This window comes from Telopea speciosissima, chromosome 10 (assembly GCF_018873765.1).
Source record: "Telopea speciosissima isolate NSW1024214 ecotype Mountain lineage chromosome 10, Tspe_v1, whole genome shotgun sequence".
In the NCBI taxonomy this organism is placed as follows: domain Eukaryota; kingdom Viridiplantae; phylum Streptophyta; class Magnoliopsida; order Proteales; family Proteaceae; genus Telopea; species Telopea speciosissima.
Genome location: NC_057925.1, coordinates 15000910 through 15023612, shown reverse-complemented (window position 1 = coordinate 15023612; position 22703 = coordinate 15000910). Strand labels below are relative to the sequence as shown.

At 40.9% G+C, this 22703-nt stretch overlaps 1 long non-coding RNA gene across 1 annotated transcript; it reads right to left on the bottom strand.

Annotated features, from left to right (window-relative positions):
- Window positions 1-1445: 1445 nt before the first annotated feature.
- LOC122641645 lies at window positions 1446-19994 on the bottom strand. Its single transcript, XR_006329939.1, has 3 exons — window positions 19931-19994; window positions 14866-14872; window positions 1446-1456 (listed from the first exon to the last, which is right to left on the bottom strand). It is a non-coding gene; the product is annotated as an uncharacterized LOC122641645 (long non-coding RNA).
- Window positions 19995-22703: the final 2709 nt, after the last annotated feature.

The window sequence follows — 22703 nt, the reverse complement described above, 5'->3', positions numbered from 1 at the left end:
TTTTTATCAAAGGTTATGTTTGGCATTCCTTTATTAGCCTGTCTTCATCCAAACCGGAAATGTTTTCAGCTTTGCCGATATCTATTTCTCTAAACCCACTCCCACCCTTGACCCCACCTCCACCTTCAACTCTAGCTACCCTCCCCCGCATGAGTTGGGCTCACGTTCACATACGAGAATGGCTTTCAACCGTTCAGATGGAATCCACCCCATGTGGGTCCCATAGAGTGGATTCCATCTGAACAGCTGTGAGCTGTTCTTGTGGGAGTTCGGTTCCTCTGCACGTACCAATAGGTGAACGTACATCTAAGAGCAAATCACCTGTCCTATTTTTGCCATTTACAAGGGGAGGAGGGGTTTTTATGAAAACAAAATTAAAATGTGATTGGCTCTGAGATGTACGTTCACCTGTTGGTACGGGCAAATGATTTATTCTCTCTCATGGACACCCCCCTCCGCCAGAGGCAGGCTTAGGTTCATGTGCGAGAACATTCTTGTACGCCCCTGAGCCTAACTCCCTCCGCTCCACATACCCTACACAAAAGTCACTAGTTGATCTCCAATGTTCCATGTGCCCCCATTTCCTCCATACCCACCGCCATGACCAGACACACTTGCACTTTCACCACCACCATCACCATAAACGCCACCACCTACTATGCCCCAATGCAACCCTCGACACTAGCACTAGCTCTAAATCCTTACTCGTGACTAGAACCATGTTCATTCACACCTCTGCCACCACCACTGTCCTTTGTTCTTCCTCCCCAACCCTACCCTGCAACCCCACCCCACCGCCACCCTGACCCTGCCTCGCAACTCTCCCTCACCCTATCTTATAACTTTGTGTCATTCAGATGGGAGTGGGGCAGGGTTGTTGGGCAAGGTTGGGGTGGGGTAGGAAGAATAGGAGAGGAGGGGTGGGGTGGGGCGGAGTTGTCGGTCAAGGTGGGGTGGGGCAGGGTTGCGAGGCAAGGTGGGGTTGGGGGAGGAAAAATAGAGATGGTGGAGTATAGTTGCACGGCATGGTGGGTGCGGGAGGAAGAACAGAGGGAGTGTGGGGGGGTTGTATAGCTAGGTGGGGTGGGGTTGTGGGGCAAGGAGAGGGTGGGGGAGGAAGAACAGAGGGGTTGGTGGAGGTTGTGTGGCACGGTGGGATGGGGGAGGAAGAACAAAGGGAGTGGGGGCGGGGTTGCAAGTCAAGGTGGGGTGGGGGAGGAAGAACAAAGAGGGTGAGCGGGATTGTGAAGCAAGGTGGGGGTGGGGGAGGAAGAATAGAGATAGTGGGGTCGGGTTGCACGGCATGGTGGGGTGTGGGAGGAACAACAGAGAGGGTAGGATGGAGGTTATGGAGAGGGGGTAAGGCGGGTTGTGGGGCGTGGTGGAGAAAAGGGAGGAAGAACAAAGGGTAATGGTGGTGCTAGTGGTGGTGGCGGAGGTGTAGATCGAGGAGGTTCTAATCATGGGGAAGAATTTGGAGCTGGTGCTAGTGTTGAGGGTGGCATTGGAGGCGTAGGAGTTAGTGGAGTTTATGGTGACGGCAGTGGAGAAGATGCAAGTGAAGTGTTCGGTCATGATGTTAGGTACGATGGTGGTGAGGGTAAAGGGTTCGGTCATGTTGAGGGATATAGAGGAGAGGGGGGCATAAGGAGCATTAGAGATTTGCGGTTTTTGTGTATAGCATATGTAGCGGAGGTGGGGGCAAAGGGTGGAAGGAGGTAGAGGTGGGGGTGGGGGTGGGGGTGGGGGTGGGGTTAGGGGTGGGAATGGGTGTGGGGTTGAGAGAAATGGATAGTGCAAAGTTGAAAATATTTCCAGTAAAACAAAACCGGTTAATAAAGGAACCCGGCCGAAACATATTATTTGAAACATGAGGTATCTCAAACATAGTTTATTTAAACATTTGGTCACTCATTGTAATTTAACTTTTTTATTGGGGGAGCACAAGAGCCACACATGTGTGACAGCCAATGAAAACACGCACATTGGTATCACGGGGGCCGGGACGATTATTTCATCCCCCTGACAGAGAATATTTTCCCATATCTTATAGCCAATGCATTTGTGGGGTGTTCTTGTAGACTATTTTCATAATGTACTAATACCTAATCTTATTAAAATGAATATATGATATTTCAATAAGAAGATACAGATTGTTGCTATAATCCACTAAGTGTATAAATTATTGTTTCTTATGTTTCTCCTTGTCTTTTATGTTCATTAGAGACTATTTATTATATGGGGCAAGAGATCACGCTATTTGAAAGGAGTGGCATATATATAAAATTAAGTAGTGGTACATACAGATTAGTTTTCTATTTTCCTTTCTTTCTTTCTCTTCTTTTTTTTTTTTTTTTTTTTTTTTTTTGGTGAGACAGGGGGGGTATCCGATTTTAGGCCAGCTAAATCCCCCCTGGGTTCGTACATGACCCCCGCACCACACACGAACCGGGAGCTTCTGGGCCCTAGTGAGCCTCAGGCGGGTTCTATTTTCCTTATTATATACATGGAAAAAAGAACTCTGTCCAAAAGTGAGTGTGACGTACACGGCTACACCAACATTTCCATGAATCTATCTTTTTCCTTCCCATATGAAACTACTTCCTTATATATATAAAAAGAGTGGTATTCATGTCCATTTTGGATGATATATTTCACAAATATTACGTATTAGTTTTCTAGCTACTTTATTTTATAATTGAAAAAGTAAAATATAGTATCCTTTATTCCTTCGTGTATTTTCAACGGTCAATTTGCTATTATTTTGATTTTTTGTTATTTTTTAACTTTTTTTTTTGACTTTGTCTTATTTTTTAGTTTTTATTTTGACTTTTTATTATTTCTTTTATCCTTCTCCGTTTGTCAAACTCAAATGTGAGTGGAATATTGCCTTTTAGTTTTCTAGCTACTTTACTTTATAATTGAAAAAATAAAATATAGTATCCTTTATTCCTTTGTGTATTTTCAACGGTCAATTTACCTTTATTTTGACTTTTTGTTATTTCTTAGCTTTTATTTTGACTTTGTTTTATTTCTTAGTTTTTATTTTGACTTTTTATTAGCCTTTCTTTTATCTTTCACCATTTGTCAAACTCAAATGTGAGTGGAATTTTATGCATACGTGGAGGTTGGTGGTACCCACTTTTGCATAAGTGGGCCTATTGTGTCCAAGCAAGTGCGCTTCCACCTCAATCACATCTCCAATTGTTTTTTTCAGTACGAAGAAAATTTATTCAAAAGGAGCGCATTTGGTAACAATAGCATCATCATGACATGATCGATGAAGCCAAGGAGTGAAAAGATAAGATTCCAAGGAAGATCCTGGCTCAAAAGAAAATATATATGTCAGTTCTATGTCAACTGAAGTGTTGTTGACAAGACTTACAACACTCACTGTACGTGTGCACTTGCTTCCGGTGACAACTACCACTCAATGGGAGGGTATAGGACCAAGCCGGGGTCCAAGTTTGGCCCTATTGGTTAGAACAAAGTCTGGGCTGAAATACCTTAACCCTAAGTCAAGATTGGGATGGGCTAAGGTTGAGGCCTTGGGCTAAGCTTAGCTTGGTCCAACTAGATCCTGTTTTAAATTAATACTATAAAATATATATTAATATAATATATATTATAAACTTTAAACTTCACACACATTTTTTTATATAATATATTATAGGAAAAAAGATCTCTGTCCGGGAGTGTGGCCTATGCCAGCACTCCCATGAGTCTATCTCATTCCTCTTCATATGAAAAGACACCTCTGCCCCCTTATTTTAAGGAGGAGAGAGATAGACACATGGGAGTGCTGGCGTAGGCCACACTCCCAGACAGAAAACTGCTTCCCTATATTATATATGAAGATAATAAGTGACATAATATATTTTATTATAATGTTATTTTATGTAAAATTGATAATTTTCTCCCCGGTCCAGCCCAACCCAACCCAACCCATGCATCTATCCCTTTCCCTCCCCATAATTAGGGCCAAATAGGGTCAGGTCGAGGGTCAGAGTTGGATTTTTCAGGTCTTGAGTCAGGGTCGGACTGGGCAAGACCTAGGCCTAGTTATTGGGACTAAGGGTTGGGCTGGGGTTTTAAAATGCCCAGCCCAACCTGTCCTTGATGCAGCACTAGTACCAAGACATAGGGGTTGACCAGCAAAGTCAGTTTTTTAAGTAAAAGAAATATGTATTTCAAATTCTTTTTCATGGCAGTTCAAAGGCACGATATATATAACTTAGAAATATTCATTTGGAATAGAATTTGTTATCAAACAGTCCCTTAAGGCTCTCCTCGGTATCATTTTTGTTTATTTAACAAAAATCATTTTTGATCAAAGCATAAAAATCGTTTGGTAATCTATGGATATTATAGATTGTCTAAAAAATAGATTTTGTATACTTATATGCATAATGATTTTTATAACTTTAAAACTTGTATGAAAAAAAAGATGTCGGGAGTCCCATCCAGAAGAGCCTATTTCATTCTCTAGCCCCTCAAAGCAGGCAAGGCAATCTGTTTCGGATGCGATGCCGAGAGTCACAGCCAGAAGAATAGCCATTTCATTCTCGAATCTTCAGCTGCCCTTGGTAATCATCAATCAATTAACCAAAATAAATACAGTCAATTAATTAAAGCAACGTTCTAAGTCTTTATTAGCCACAAAAAAGCAACAACAATGGAGAGAGAGGAGGATTTTGGCCTTTGGGAAGTAAACAGTTTATAAAAGCATTTTACAATTTTGACTTCAAAATTGATCTGTTGTAAATTTTTTTCAGGGAAAAACCATAAACGACTTTGAATCCATTTTTTTGTTTTTGTGTTCTTTAATCTTTTTTAAATAGAAATAGGCTCCATAAACGATACTAAACACAACCAATAATGTTTTTTTAGACAAAAATAAAAAATACAAATGATACCAAAGAGGGTGTCGTGCTTTCAAGTCTCAAAAATTTGAGACGGGGATGAAATTTTTTTTGAGAAAAGTAGGACTAGTTTTTATAAATAGTCGTGTATGAAACATGGTCAACATTTCAATCATCGATTTGACATACGACAAACAAGTATTCTTATCCAACGACTGAAATGTTGATCTTATTCATACATAAGATCCGAGGTTTACTGTCCTCTGAGCCGTCATCTCACCTATCCACCGGAAGTGAAGTTTCCATAGACAATGGGGTTAGAGAAATCCGAGGCGATCAAAAAAAGCTAGAGAATGTTAAGCAACATTGATCAAGCAGAACAAAGGCAAAGCCCAAGGAATGGCCCTATGCGCGGAGAATCTCCTCGACGACCAGAGAAATGAGTTGACAGAGCGCCGAGGGAAACCGGTAGAAGACCTCGTTCCGTTCCCACTCAGTGAAGAAGACCCGACCAAGACGGTCCAGCTAGGATCATGGAAGAAGAACTCGACCAAAACCTGTCGAAATCACCGAGTTAACTCGGTTTCGCAGGTTTCTGAGACAAGTTAAAGGGTGATTTTAAAAAATCCAGAGTTTCGATTGAAATTCGATGGTTTTGACTGGTTTCAACCGAGATGTTGGTTATTTCATAAATTTTGACACTTGTGCCCATCGAAACATGGGGAAACTTGGCTCAAAACCAGTACAGATACTTAAATATGCTAGTTAGCAGGCCAGAAACTAGGACAGACACTTATTTATGTCTAATACCATTGAAGTAAATGTTTTTGTATTTGTATTTCATTTACTTAAGTTATTATTCATAAATAAGCAAATACCCCCTATTTGAATCCAATAAAAATAGTTAGAAAATCAAATTCCAAAAGGAAAAAAAGTCAATTCCCTAGTTCAAGAACAAAAACTGGATTTTCGACGGTAGGTGCAATTTTTAACTTTCTAATGCTGGGGTTTTTCTCAAAACTAAAAATTCCTTAAATCTTAATATAGTAAAACATTGTTAAAAACCAAAAGTGCGGTAAAATATTCAATTGTTTTGATGTCCAAAAAAATATTTTTATTCAGAGCGATTTTGACAGCATTCACGCACACCAAATTAAGTTTGACTGGTACATAACTCCTTCAATATAAATCATATTTAAGCAATCTTGGACTTGTTGGAAAGCCATCAAAACAAAGCTTTCTAACAAATCCAAGATTGCTTAAATCTCATTTATATTGAAGGAGTTATGTTCTAATGAAACCTTAGTCAATACCATGTCCAAGAACAATATACAGTATTAAACTTGGATCAAAACCACAAGTAATATTTTTAGTGTTCTCTATGTGAAACTAATGCATGGATTGAGTTTAAAATATCAAAAATAGACAACACAATATGAATCAGGGCAAAAAAACAACTTCTGGACCTCGAAACCAAGGTTCAAGTTAGCCTGGAGAAAGTCTCAGGTTTCGACCGAGATATGGTCGAAACCGGGACAAACTTGTTTTCTGGCTGGTCGAAACCTAGTCGATACCCGAGTTTTAGAATCTTGGCTGTGACCACTATTAGATGAAGAACAGAGGAACAGACTTGGGGAATTCCTGAAGGAGAAAGCCGACGTGTTTGCATGGTTGGCCTCGGACATGCCAGGAATCCCGAGGCACATTGTCGAGCATCGATTACATATAGACCCGACACTCAAGCTTGAATCATGGGTGCATCATCATCCCATGGATGTTCCAGATGCCATGCCTCATCCATCTCCTCCTTTTGATTAAATCTTTAAAGTTGGTGATTTGCATCTCCATAAGCTTTGAATGCCACATGTCGATCAACATCAACATGCCCTGGGAGACCTAACTTAGTAACTCTTCTAAAATTACGATGGAAACCTTGAAAAAATCTATACATTTTTCTTTCCAAGAGAAACCAACCCACCATTTGGGCTGCCCATGGGGTGGAGTATATGTGTTCATAAAAAAGAAAGGGGAGAGAGAGAAAGAGAGAGAAGCATCATATGCATAAAAGTGTCACATGCATCTATCCATAACCCATAAAGAAAACAAACACATCACATGCATAAATGTGTCATCTAATTTATTAGAAAGCCAATCTCATAATCACATATCAAATGGAACATTATGCATGGGCATTATCTATTAAAAATTCAAGTCATATGGATTCCACAAATATAAACATCACATCACATGTGATAATAGGTACCCAAGCCCATTAAATTAAAAACAATTTTTAATTCAAAGTGGGCGGAGAGATAATCTCTTCACCCATCTTCTTCCTCAAAACCCTAAATTAAATTAGAAAACCCTTTTCGAATTCAATTGATTAATTTTTTTGTTTTTTTTTGTTTTCGAGGAAGGAAGAACTGTTGCCAAAACAAGGTAGCAAGAACACATCACACGGGCAGCAAGAACACATCACGCGGGCACCGTGGCCTACAAGGGCAGATTGCACATAGCTCATAAGGTCGCACGCCTGCAGCTGGTCGTGCGCCTGTTGTAGGCTGTAGGCCAGCCACAGCCGCATGCAGCTGTAGGTTGTGGACTGCAGCACGCACGCAGGCCGTGGACTATAGCATGCACGTAGGCCTAGCCATGGACTGCAGCATGTGCGTAGGCCGTGGGCTGCAGCATGTGCGCAGGCTGTGCAAGTAGCTTGCAAACATGCGGCCTACCGCTGGCTGCATGGGCGCAGGGACCCAAGGTGCATGGTGCGTAGGGGTGGGGCGCGCAAGTACGGGACACAGCATGCTCAACCTCTGTATGCCTTGGCCGATTTCTTCCTGGTTAAGGTACACTAATTTTATGGGAAAAATTTTGGGTTCTAAACCCATGGTTGAAATCTCAACCATTCTCCATAGAAAATTGCTACAATAATCCAATTACAAAAACATGGGAAGAATCCCATAAAAATTAAACAACTACCAATCCATGGGAAAGAATCCATAAAAGAAATCTTGATCTCTCCCCAAAAGAAATCAAGAAACAACAACCATATTAAAAAGATTGAATCTTGAATTCAAGAATCGACATCCCATGCATAATTATAACATATTGTAACAAATTATGTGACATCCATGGGTGGAAAAGGTGTCTTTGATACCACATTGTTGGTCAGCCATGGAATCATCTCCATCATGGTTGACCATGGGAAACCAGTAAGAAGAATTATGGGGTTTAGTACAAAATTTTTTGCCTAAACCTTCACTTTTTCTTGTCCCATAAAAATTAGAGTTTCACAAGAAAAGAGGAAATCATCTCTTTTCCATCTCATGGAAAAAAGGAACCATCCCATACTTGAATGCACAGCGGAAAAAGATCGATTTGGATTTTCTTTCGCATCCCATGATTTTCAAATAATTAAAATTTTATTGCATAATATTAAACATCAAGCTATATTAACCTATAGAGCCTCAAGTGTTGCTCCTCCTCTAGATAGTGGTTTTTTCTCTAACGAGCACTTCAAGAAAACCCTAACTTGAATCTCCTTGATGCAATAGAAGATCCACAAGCCAAATTAGAGAACAAGATCCAATCTAGTCAAAACTAGGGTTTTCAAAACCCTAACCAGCTTCACCACTCAAGAGAGCAAGAGAGCAAGAGAGGAGAGAAAGGAGTAAGAATTCGGGTTCAATAAGGGAGAGGGAAAATTCGGCCAAGCTATTCTGGCCGTCACCCCCTTTGTGTGTTTAAGTAGATGAGCCCCTCATCTATTCCCAGTGAGAGTTTGACACACTCTTTTGTTTGACTTAAACCCTATTGGGCTTCCTTGATGGACTTCTAATTAGTGAAAAAATAGAATCTAAAAGGGAAATAAAATAATTAAAATTTTTAATCTTTAATGGGCCTTTAATTATTTGCATCAAACCCATTTAAGATTAAATTAATTAATTATTAATTAACAAAACCCAAAAATACCCTTGCATAATTATAAACCATTATGCACCAACCCTCTACTAATCAACATCATTGTTATAGAATCTAGGACATGTACACAAGTACTGTCAAACCCCATTCCATAGTACATGTCCATATCAGAGCGTCTGTGTACGTGATCGGAATCCGCAAAATACGATTAAATTATTTAATAAAAAACATAAATATAATATATCATTTTATGTGAAAATATGTTTTACAAAATCATTTTCGAAACGGTACAAGATCCTGATTTTGATCCAACCATCCATAGACTAACTCCCCTTGATGTTCCTCAATCGAGTAGTAGAGACCATGTTGAGTGACTCACATGTGTATGTACTCGTATTCGTACCCTAACATCAACATGTCTAGGTATACCCAATGCGACGACCATATGATAAGGGTGCCCAACCCAAATCCTAGTCGTGACTACCAATTTAAAATATAACTTAAAGACGTATATTGCTCAAAAGTTTATATCGCATGTGATCATATTAAACCAAACTATATATAAGGTTCAATAAATAATAAATCGGGTTGACCAAAACGAATTGGGTTTGATGGACATACATATCCAACAGATTATTAGTTGCCCCAAAACTTATTAAAATATTATTCACTTCTCCTTCCTTCTTCAGTGCATCCGTTGCAAGATCAGAAGGTCGACTAAATGGATCGGTGGATGCATCGAGACGTTCTGTAAGTGATGCCTGATGATTAACTATGTCTAGGTTTTTATAGTAAGTAGTCCAGAGACTTCTATTTCCTTGACATTCTGAATCTCCATCGACGCCATTGATGAAACTAGAGCTTGTCGAAGCAGCAGGAACAGAGCCATCGACGGGGACGAAGGCAGGGAAAGAGGAGGCGCCGCCGATGCGGATGTCACTGATGGGACTGTTGGAGGAGACAGACAGGGAAGCCCAACTCATTTTTCCCATTTTTTTTCAAACCCTAAACGATTTGGGGAAGATGAGCTGTAGGTTTTTTTCTTTTTTTTCTTGCAAGGGCATTGTTGTCACTTTACCCATTGATTTTAACGTTGTTAGTCCTACACTAACGGAATGGGGGCATGTGCTAACTTTTTAGAAAAGTAGGGGCCACACAAAATTTCCCAAAACTGGCAGATGTTTTTTTAATTACGTGATACCTCAGAGGAGGTACTTGAAATTTTCCCAAAAATATTTTGCTCTTTGTGATCAATTGACAATAGACCCTCTTCGCACTTGGAAGTCACCAAAGTACCCATGTAGGCATGTAGTACCCAAGTAGCGACTCTGGACTCAAGGGATTTTGCTTCTACACATGTTGCAGCAAAGTTCCTGCTACAAGACTAGCAACCAAGGAAATGGAATAATTTACTTCCCCTTTGGGTTCACAAATACCCTCCTAGGTTTTAGTATTTTCTAAAATACCCTTTTAGATCCCATTTCCTTGGCTGCTAGCCTTGTAGCAGGAACATTCCTGCTACAAATTTTCATCCTTTGAAGACCATCTCATTTCTGAATGTGGGACCCGCCATCATCTAACAAAGCTTGTTGCCAACAATGAGAATATACTCCAAACAGTGCCAATGGGTCAACAGGTCATTATCATTTGGATATATATACTAGCAGAAAAGAATATTCCTGTCAAGTTATTTTACGTTATAAGTAAGTAGAACGCGAGGGTTGTTTCACCCGGTGATAGTCACTTTCACAATTCAAAGAAGAAGAAAGAGTAGTAGCTAGGCCTTTACCAAAATTCCTAAGTGGAATGTGAGGGTTGTTTGTTTCACCCTTTGAAGACCATCACATTTCTAAATGTGGGACCCGCCATCATCTAACAAAGCTTGTTGCCAACGATGAGAACATACTCCAAATAAGGCCAATGGGTCAACAGGTCATTATTGTTTGGATATATAGTTACTGGCATAAAAGAATAATTTGATTTCGTTTTCTTTTCAAAGTAATTGAATTTTCCATATGCTTGAAGATATTGTTACACATATATACGTTATAAGAAAGTAGAACCTGAGGGGTTGTTTCACCCGTTGATAGTCACTTTCGCAATTCAAAAGAAGAAGAAAGAGTAAACATGCATTGGAGACAAAACCTCTTGGCCACTGAGTCCTCGGAGGTCTCTCCCTGTGTTGAAATGCTATATTTAGGCATGCAAAACGGGTTAGTTGGAAGGGGGGGGGGGGGGAGAGAGAGAGAGAGAGAGAGAATAAGGGTAAACTTGTTCATTAATTCGAAGAGTGTATGGGAATGTGGGTTATGGGTTAGAGCACTATAAATACATATGCGTTTCCCAGCAAAGTTGTTCATTAATTCGAAGCAATTCAAGCAACAACAATGGCTTCATCCTCTCTTCTGATAACCATTCTCTTTTCCTTCCTTGCAATTAATGTTGGCATGCAAATGATGATGATGATGACTTTCATAACTGCTGTTGAGACTGAGACACAACTCACTCCAGACTACTATGAGGAATCCTGTCCTCATGGTGTGGACCTAATTCGTTCCATTCTGAAGGAAGTTGTAACTGAAGAACCTAGGATGGGTGCTTCTATTAGAAAAGGAAAGCCAATGGGGGAATATTGGATATTCCACCTAAGATTGGATTCTTCTAGCAATGTAAATCTTTCTTCATTGAGGAAGATTGCATGGGTAGATAATTGAGCCATATTTGGAAACTCAATATATCATAACCATGTGAGCTAGTTTTTGGGATTTTGTGAGATGCTAATATATAATTAGTGGGATTGCAAAATCACACAAGAAGGGACACCAAAAACCCAAAAACGTTGAGCTCTCCCTCCTCTCCAAAAACCGTTCTCCCCTCTCTCTCTTCTTTGGTGTTTGATCCTAGAAGAAGATCACTTGGTGGTGTGATCCTTGGTGTTATGGAGGAGATACACAGCTTGACCGTGGGAAAGCAAAGCTTGCGTGGTGCGTGGAACGATCGAGAAAGGGCTATCATTGATTGGAGGTCTTACACTTGTGAGGCTTAGGTAATAATCGATCCCTGCTTTGTTTTGTTATGGAATAACTTCTCCCATCGATATTGTGATCTTGTTTACGCTTCCGTTGCGATCGCACTTGTGATGCCTACAGTGGTATCAAAGCCTCTTTATCGATGGGGTTGTTTTCAATTTATTTTTTTTCATTATTATGTGATGCTCATAAAAATTTTATTCAATTTTTGTTTATTAAAAAAAAATAAATTGGGATGAGATGCATGCGACCAAGGGGCCGCGGGCTGGCTGCCTGCGCGCGCCCCACTTGGCGCATGCACCCCAGCCCCATGCCATGCCATACCCCCCTTGTTTGTGCACACCTGGCTGCCTGCCGCGTGCGTGCATGGCTGGCTGCCGCGTGAGTGCGTGGGCAACCTTGCTGAGTGCGGTGCTGCCTTGTGCCTTTGTGCACTTGGTTTCGTGACTTTCCCTTTCTTTTGCTATATTTTGTGTAGCAGTTTTTTTTTAAAAAAAAAAATTTCTGTTTTACTTGTTGAAGGGAATTTCATTAGAGAAGATGGGTGGAGAGATTCCTCCCTTCACCCACCTTCCCCAATAGGCATAATGGCTTATTATAATTTTATGGTTATTAATTTTATTTTAAGCATGTATGTGATGGCTTTGTGGGGGTATGTTCATGACCATTATGGCATAAGTTGTCATGGTAATGGCTATGTGATGTACATGATCATAGTGACATTGGATTGTCATGGTAATGGTCATGTAATGCACATAACCATTATGAGATAAGTTGTCATGGTAATGGTTGCATGATGGATGCATTGGATGCACATGATCATAATGACTTGGATTATCATGGAATGATGTTTTTATGTGTTTTTGGGCAATTTTCACATAAAATATTGGAATATTAATTTTTGAGCATCATATATGTAATGATGACTATGGTTATGAGATTTAAAAATTGCATGCATTAGATGTATGTGTGTGCTAGGCATGGCATGGATGTGATTTTATATGTAATTTCTTTTTTATCCTCCAGGCAGTCCAATTTTGGTGGACTGGTTTCCTGTTATGTAATTTTAATTATTTGGAAAGAATTGTAATATTTTTGGAATTAGTTTAAATTTATTCATTGTAACCACTTGGAGACCATCGTGGATCATGGATCATGGATCGTGGATCATGGATCGTGAATCGTGGATCATGGATCGTGGATCGTGAATCGTGGATCAAGGATCTTGTTGGTTCGTTGGAGAGAAGATTGAAGGATGGACTTGCTCACTTGGAGTGTCCAAATTTATTACAGTTTTGGAATTTTTCTGTAATAGTTAGTTGCATATGCATTATCACACTAATTTTGCCTTGTGTGGGAGTAACATATGAGGCTATGATTACTCTCATCCATCTTTTAATCAAAGTGAGTTTGTCTTGGTTATGAACTTATGTTGATTAAAGATGCTATCCCATAACCATTGGTATTTATATGTTTATAGTTTTCCTTGGATGGATGTGCTATTGTGTTTATACATTGGATGTATGTTTGTGGTTGATATGTGTTCCCGTTTTCCCTCATTTTCAATACAAGTGTGATATAGGAAACCCTGGTTGGTGGGATTCTCATGGCCTCCCTTAGTTGGTGAGTGTAGAATTTTTATTGATCCACCCTTGTAGATGCCGATAGGATAATATTCAGGTGAATTGATGAAATTATCTGCACTCATCTCACATGTGATAGGTAAATAATGTGATTAGTGGTATATGTACTATGATAATAGGCATTAACCCACAAACACCATAGTTCCCTCCAAAATTAAGGGTAAACACTTGACTTGAGTGTATGCCAACCGATAGGAATGGGCATGACACTCAGGTGGCCAAATTACATTGGAAGTCTAAATGACGGACAGAATAGTCCACCCAACCAAAATACGAATGATGAACTCTGATAGGCTAAGTCAGGAGCATGAGGGTTGATCGTTTCCAATTCGTGCCCTACAAGCTAGAGGGAAGGTTAGGGTGTGATTGACCATTGATTGTACTTACCCCAGTTATTTCAATGGTTATAGATCATGCTAATTATTAATTTTTGTACATCATGTAGATTTTAAAAATGTCAACCCAAATGAACTATGCCGCCCTTATCAAAGATCATATTTTGACCGACCCAAACTATGTTGACTGGAGGAGGAACATCAAGTTACTCCTGTCTGCAGAAGGTCTAATGTCTGTCCTGGATGAAGAAGAGCCTGAATTCCCTAATGAGGAGAACCCTGATTCTAAGCTGGCCTATGAGTTGTTTCGACAGAAAAACTCTAAGGCAAAACACCTCGTGTTGAGTTCTCTGGAGAAGACCATCGCTGATTCGGTCAAGGATCTGTACTTGACCAAGAATATGATGGAGGAGTTGAAGGAGATGTATCGGAGAGAAGAAAGACATGTCCATCATCAACTGATGACACCCCTCCATAGCACGAAGAAGGCTCAAGGTACTCCGGTTATTGACCATGTCATGAAAATGCGAAACTTGTTTCAAGAACTGGAGAACCTTGGGACGTCCTTCAAGCTGAATTATAAGACGGATGTCATCTTCTACTCTTTGCCTCAAGAGATCTACGGATCCTTTATTGTTAATTATAACATGAATAAACTTTCTGTGGAATTCCCTGAGCTGGGCAACATGTTGCAAGAAGTGGAAGCTGCATCCAAGAAGCAGAAAGTGGAGGTCTTGACTACAGAGGACAAGTCTTCTTCCTTAAAGCCCAAGGGCAAGAAGAAGAAGAAGAAGGCTGACAAGGGCAAAAACCCTAAGGTTGGCAACAAGGAAATTCAGAAGAAAAAGAGCAAGGGGACTTATTTCTATTGTAAGAAGGACGGACATTGGAAGAAGGAATGTCGTGCTTTCCTGGCTGCTTAGAAAAAGAAGCAGGAGAAACAGGAAGAAGGTATTTCTGAAACCTTGGTCCTTTACGAGTCTAATTTGTCAGAGGAACCTACTAACACATGGTTGGTGGACTCAGGGTCTACCGCCCATATTTGCAACTTATTGCAGGGATTCAAGCTGACAAGAAGACTGAGTAAGGATGAAGTTCGTTTGCGAATGGGTACGGTTGCTGAGGCCATTGGAGATTTTACTTTAATTTTTTGATAATAGTACTTTAATTTTGAGAGATTGTTTTTATGTTCCTCATTTCAGGAGGAACATTGTTTCTGTTAGTAGGCTTGTTTTGGATGGTTACACTTTCTTTTTTGGTAATAAGTTAACTATTCGGCTTAATAATTCATTTATTGCTTCTGGCCTACTGGATAACGGATTATATCTCTTAAAACCGGTACTAGAAGTAAATGAGATTTCCAATAATTCTTTGAAAAAAAAATCAGCCTAAGATAATTCAACATATTATAGACACTGAATTTTGTCACCCCCCAGCGATGATGACAACAGGACACGGACAGACATCGGTATCTCTCTCAAGGACTCTTGTCCTTACATCTAAACCAAATCACCCTAACATCCCTAAAATGACTAATAAGACCTTTTTACCAAATGCACATAGCACCCCCCAAGTACTGGGGGTGATAAGGACCCCACAAGCACAACACCACAGTAAACACCATTCTTTCATGGTAACAAAAGGGGTTATCCCTCTTTTTTTTCCTTTCAACTCCTACTTCTTTTCATGGCTTCTGAGTCTTCTCCTTTCCCTATCACCAATCTTTCTAATCTGGTTCCTGGCAAGCTTGATGGCACCAATTACCTACTTTGGAAGGAACAACTTGAGTCCATCTTCATTATCTTTGATCTAATGGGGCATATTGATGGCTCCATTATCCCCACCACCTACACACCTTCCTTCCAACGACTCCACCATGACCACTACCTCCCTAAACCTTGAGTTTCACAAGTGGAGAAAAACCGATAACTTTGTTCGGGCATGCATTAATGTCACATTACATGAGTCTCTCTCATCTCATATCCTTGAGTTAAAAACCTCCAAAGATGTATCGGACGCCCTCGCTGACCTTTTTCAACAACAGTCCACTGCCCAGAAATCATTTCTCCGCAGTGAACATCAGAATATTCAGAAGGGCTCCATGTCTATCGCTGATTATGTTCACAAACTTAAATCCTTGGCGATTCTCTCGCTGCCATTGATGAGCAAGTTAAAGATTCTGATCTCGTTGGTTATACTCTTAATGGCCTCGGTGCTGAATATGGTCAATTCATAATCACCATTGAAAACCTTACACCACCTATATCTTTCTCTGACCTGCGTGCAAAACCAAAAAGATCTTGTCAATCAGGGCAGCTGGGTTGCATGTGCAGTGCGTACGTCGCGGGTATGGCAACCAAAAACCCACCACCATTGATTCTCAATCCCCCACTGCCCTGTTCGTTGTTGGTTCCAATAACTTCAAGAAAACAAAAGGCACAACTCCCAAGGAGCAGGGAACGCCCAGGGCACTGCCAGCCGTTAGACTGTGCCGCACACATCCCTAGACGTGCATCGAGATTTGTGCGGCACAGCTCAGCCGCTAGATGCCCCCTGGCAGAACCCTGGGTGCACGTCTCCCCAGAGACGAGCTCCACTTACCTCCTTTCCAAAATCACATGGGCCCACTTACTTCACCCCTTCTCCCTTCCCCAATAATCGAAAATCCTAGTCAGTCATCTATCAAGTGCCAAATCCCCCAACAACACACTTCTGAAAATTCTAGTCGGTCATCTATCAAGTGCCAAATCCGTGCTAAGTTTGGCCATACTGCAAAAAGGTGCTTCTTTCGTTATTCAGCCAGCCGGAACAGCAACATCAACAGTGCCACTCAAGCGTTTGCTGGGCTCCATCTCTATCCTTCAGGTCATCAACAACAAATTGCATCATCAGCCGACTCGCAATGGATCCCTGATTCCGGAGCTACCTCTCACATGACTTTCGACCCTTCACTGTTCCAACAATCCATGGACTACTCTGGCTCCGACCAAGTCCTCGTTGATGATGCTAAGAGTACTCCTATAACCCACATAGGTTCCTCTACTTTGCATTCCAAAAATTCTACTCTCCAACTCAGCAAATACTTGTGGTGCCCAAAATTGCAAGAATTTTGTTATCTATTTTACAGTTAACTAGAGATAGTAACTGTTCTGTGGAATTTTTTTCTCATGGTTTCTGTGTCAAGGATAACCTATACACTGTGGCAGCGCCTACAGCCATTCCGACAGCCCCTCTCTCATCTTTTCTAAGTGAACCAGTTTCCCCAGCCCTGTGGCACCAGCGTTTAGGCCATCCCTCCCTGCTCACACTTCAGCAAATTCACAAAAGTTCGGCTCTTGGTTCCTTTAGCTTTGTTAAATCTCTTGGAATTTGTGACTCCTGTCAATTAGGCAAACATCATAAATTGTCTTTTTCTCTTTCTAATGGAATATCATCATCTCTTTTAAAATTGATTCATTGTGATTTATGGGGTCCCACTTTGACACCCTCCATTAGTGGCTTTCATTCTTATATTATCTTCATCAATAATTTTAGTCGCTGCACCTGGCTCTACCCTTTACATACTAAATCAGATAGGTTTGATTGCTTTCTGCCACTTTAGATGTATGGCTGAAAATATATTTTCCACCAAAATAAAAATTTTTCAAAGTGGTGGCGCTCTAGAATTAACCCGGGGTGTCTTTAAGAATTTCTTGGATGATTGTGGGATTGTATCTCGAATTTCTTGTCCCCACACACAAACCTCTCCACCGACTCATACCAAAGCCTCTATAACATCTCCAATACCCCTACCTCCACCGAATCACCCTACCTCCACCGAATCACACTTCTCCATCTACTACCTCTCCAACACCACCACATCCACCGACTCATAACTCTCCATCAACCATCTCACCAATACCCCTACCTCCACCGCCACCACCACTAAGACACTCCATGGTAACCCGTACACAAACCGGTACTTGCAAACCCAAACTTCCATTTTCCTTTCTCACTACCCGCCATCCCATCCCTAATGGACTAATGGCCTCAACCACTCAAATACCCACATAACCGAAATCATACAAAGTTGCCTCCTGGGATCCCAAATGGATTGGTGCTATGAACGATGAATATGATGCTCTTATCTCCAATCAAACATGGTCATCGGTTCTCACATCTCTTCAAATGAACATAGTTGGATGCAAATACGTCTACCGCATCAAAACTCACAGTGATGGTACAATTCAAAGGTACAAAGCTCGACTAGTTGCAAAAGGCTTCTATTAACAACCCGGGGTTGATTTTAAAGAAACATTTAGCCCGATTGTTAAGCCTGCAACTGTACGAACTATTCTCTCCCTTGTCATTTCCAAAAATTGGGAGATTCGTCAACTTGACGTGAAGAATGCGTTTCTCAATGGCCAATTAGAAGAGGAGGTTTATATGCAACAACCACCTGGATTCGTCAATGCTGCTTACCCATGTCATGTTTGTCGTCTTCACAAAACAATTTATGGACTTCGCCAAGCTCCTCGTGCGTGGTTCAATCGCTTCTGTTTGTTCCTTATTCAGCATAGGTTCACACGTTGTCAGAGTGATTCTTCAATGTTCACGAAACAGTCCAATAATGGCATGCTTGTGTTATTGCTCTATGCCGACGACATCATACTCACAGGGGATAAACCGAATCTTATTCAAGAGTTCATTTCCCATCTAAATAGGGAGTTCTCCATGACAGACCTTGGCCCACTTCATTACTTCTTGGGTATTGAAGCTCACCGCACAGATAATGGTCTATGTCTCACTCAAACAAAGTACAACATTGATCTTCTTCAACAAACAGGGATGACTAGTTGCAAACCCTGTAATACTCTTGTAGCTTCTAGGTCAAAAATGTCTGCTAGAGAGGGCATAACGTTATCTGATGCACATGAGTATCGATAAATTGTTGGGGCATTACAGTATTTAACATTAACAAGGCCAGATTTATCATATTCAGTGAATCAGGTAGGCCAGTTCATGCATGGACCAACCACTGAGCATCTTCTTGTTGTTAAACGCATACTGCGCTATCTCACACATACACTAGGTGCTGGACTTCACATTAAACCAGGTCCTCTAAATGTTCTCGTTGGTTTCTCTAATTCAGACTGGCCGGCTGCCCCGACACAAGACGGTCAACAACCGGGTTTTGCATTTTCCTTGGCAATAATCTTCTATCATGAAGTTCAAAGAAATAACCAACAGTATCCCATTCAAGCTCTGAAGCTTAGTACAAAGCTCTTGTAGTAACAAGTTCGAAAATTCTATGGTTGTCTTACTTGTTGCGTGATCTTCGCATACCACTCAAACTGCCATCTATTCTTCTTTGTGACAATATCTCAACAACGCATATGGCTGCCAATCCCATCCACCATGCCCGCACAAAGCATATCGAAGTCGACTATCACTTCGTACGAGATTTGATTCTCAACAACACAATCAAGGTCCGATTTGTGCGTACTAACAGCCAGCTTGCTGACATCTTCACAAAGGGTCTTCCATTACCCACATTCAACTCCATTCGAACCAAGCTCTTGTGGATACCACCCAATAGCTTGCGGGGGGATGATAACACACCAACAGATGGCCCAACCGAATCCAGCTGCAAAGTTGCCTACAATCAAGGAAATACCAAGTCAATCTTAATCCTTACATAACAGGAACTATCCTTCATAATAGGAACGTGTACCTATACTTGATTTTTTTTTTCTTTTTACATTTGGTAATTCTGTTGGCAAAATTTTTTTCCTTCCACTGGGAATCTTTTGCTGGAACTATAAACCATAGAGGTTGCGTGGAAATAACCATTCCCTAATGCGTCTAGCTTTTAGCATGTTTGTATTGAGACTGTGAGAAACATCCAACACCTATGTACTTGTATTGTAGTACCTTTCTCTTCTCTTTCTCATCTAATGAAAATGATTGAGTTAAGAGTTAAAGAGAATATCTCCAATCCAAAGCCTAATGGGTCTAGCTTTTAGCATGTTCTCATTAGTGTTACTATGAGCTAGCTAATTGTGGGAGTATACTATTGCATGCAGGACAACTCACTTAGTCGATCCTATTTTAATTGTATTATCTTCATGCTATTAAAGTATTTCTTTACTTGCAACAAATACTCAACTATTTCACATACAAATCTGTAAGGACTGTTCTTAACCAGCTTTATAAGATGAAAACAACACAATACCGGTGGTTTTTTATAGGCTCACAAACATTGAATCTTAATTGAAATTTGGAAACCCCATTGAGTATTCTCTTTGAAACAAGATTTGTGTCAATCTCTCAGGGTTACTTGTAAGTTCCAAACTCTACTAGACGGGTCTTTAGCTCAAGTTGGTAGAGCACTTGAAACATAAGCATGTTCTAAGGGATGGTGGTTCAAATCCACTAAAACCCTTTTTATGTCTAATTTTCTGAACTCTAATGGTAGGAGTGCAAATGACAATTGTCATGTATGTAACACTGTAGAACTAAAAATATGGATAAAAATGTTGAAAAGTCATTAGTGTTTATTATAATTTTTTTCAGTGAAAAAAGAGGATGGGTCATAGAATCCACTCAGGTTGGCATTTCAATCAGTTCTCCTAGTCAACATTCCAGTGCATGTGACAAATTGGAAAAAAAAATCAAATGAGTCAAATATTTTCCCCTAAAAAATTCAATGGTGTTCATTATTTTTTTTTTTGGTCAATAAGAAATTTATTGTGAAGAACGGGAAACACTCCTCGAATCCGAAGTGACACCTTCAGATAGCAAGGGATTGGAATTGGGCCAAACCATCCTTCCCGAAAATGATAGGGCCCTCCTGGCAAGGCAGTCTGCTAGAGAGTTAGCAACCCTTGGAATATAAGAGAACATACAATCATCAAAGTAAGAGGAGATATGTCTAATATCTTCCACAATTGGCAAGACACTAAGGTCAGGGAGCTTCGAAGGACTCAAAAGGTAAGAGATAATGCCGAGATTATCACTTTCAACTGTAATGGTGAGAGTTCCTTCCGAAATGGCTTCCAAAAGCCCTTCTCTGATCGCCATCGCCTCTCCAACCAAAGTGTCGCTGAAAGTTATTGGATTGGAGATGGCAATACAACTCCTACTCAGATGGTCCCTGATCACGAACCCAATGCCACTACGTTTCGACACTGGGTCAAAGGATGCATCACAGTTCAGCTTGAAAGCACCAGGGAGAGGGGGGGGACCAACCAACATGTGTAGGCACACGAGCAGGGGCCTATGGGAGTTGTGAAATACTGGAGGCTTCCAAAAACTCTTTACACGCCTTATGAGCTGCCTGAATTACCTCTTCACCAGACCAGACTTTGCCACCAAAAAGCAGATCATTCCTAGAGGTCCAAAGATACCATAACACAAAGCAACAAAGGGCCATTACCTCCTTGAAAGTAGTCTTGCCACGGTTAGAAAGGTAGCTCCAAGCCTGTATAAACTGGTATAAACTGAGATTATTACCACCACGAGTCAACAAGGGGTTCAAGTTACAACCGAACTAGATAGCTCTCGTAAACGTGCACTAAAGGAGCATATGGTCAATAGTTTCCTCATGGTTACCACACCTGCGACACCAAGTATCAACCGGAATCTGGCGCTGATGTAACGCAGTAGCTGAAGCCAATCCTCCCGCACAAGCCCTCCAAAGAAAGGTTTTAATCTTAGGTAGTGTATTGCTCGACCAAATCATTTTCCACACCAACTTAGGCACCAGGTCCCAAAAGTGAACCTTCGCAGATGAGGGTTTGGAGGACTCTCTTTCCTCCCTTTGATTGGAGAGGAGATGGTAAGCGCTTTTCACTGAGAACTGCCCATTCTTTGCTGCTCCCCACATCAAATAGTCATTTCTAGGGAAGAGGCTCAACTGAATTCTTCTAATGGCTTCTCTATCACTGGGATGAAAAAATTTAGAGAGAATGTCCTCCCTCCATTTCCTACAAGAGTGATCAATCAGGTCCCCAACAAACTTTGGTGGGTTAGCCTCAACAGGGGGGTACTGTAATAAAAAATTAGGTAACGAAGGCACCCAATTATCCGACCAGATTTGAATATTTTCACCTCCCTCTATTTTCCACAGCAACCCATCTTTTAGAACTTTGTGACCTTCCATAAGACTTCTCCAAGCCCAAAACGGATGGGCTCCCAACCTTGCCGAAAGAAAATCCCCTTTGGGAAAATCGCCTTCATGAACCTCCCCCACATTGAGTTTGGCTCGTTCCAAAGTCTCCAGGCCATTTTAGAGAGGAGTGCTTTATTTTGTAGATCCAGATCTCGCAAACCCAATCCACCATAGTCTTTAGATCTGCATAACTGGCGCCAGGCAATCCAACGGATCTTTTGCTTGTCAGTACCATCCCCCCAAAAGAAACTCGTGGCCTCCTTGTGAATCTGAGAGTGATGAGAAGCCGGTAACTTGAAATGGGAATTGGCATAGTTTCCCATTGAGAGGGCAACAGACTTGAGCATGATCTCTTTTCCTACATGCGATAACAACCAATTTTTCCAACCCGAGAAACGGTGCCCCACTTTGTCTGTAAGCTCTTGGAAGAGGGTTGCCTTAGACACCCCAAAATCCATAGGTAAACCAAGGTACCTAGATGGGCCCTTGGTATATGAAACCTTGAGGATACGAGAAAACCACCTTCTAAACCGCATTGCCACATCAGGACTAAAGGATACTGAAGATTTCTTATAATTAACAGCTTGACCACTTGCCCTGCAATAAATATCCACATAGTCTTTCAAGTTGCACACTTCCTCTAGCTTCATTTCCGAGAAAAGGCAGCAATCATCTGCAAAGAGAAGATGTGTCATCGGCTCAGTTCTGTTCTTAACCCTGATTCCTCTTATCAGTCCATGTTGCTCAGAGTGGGCTAT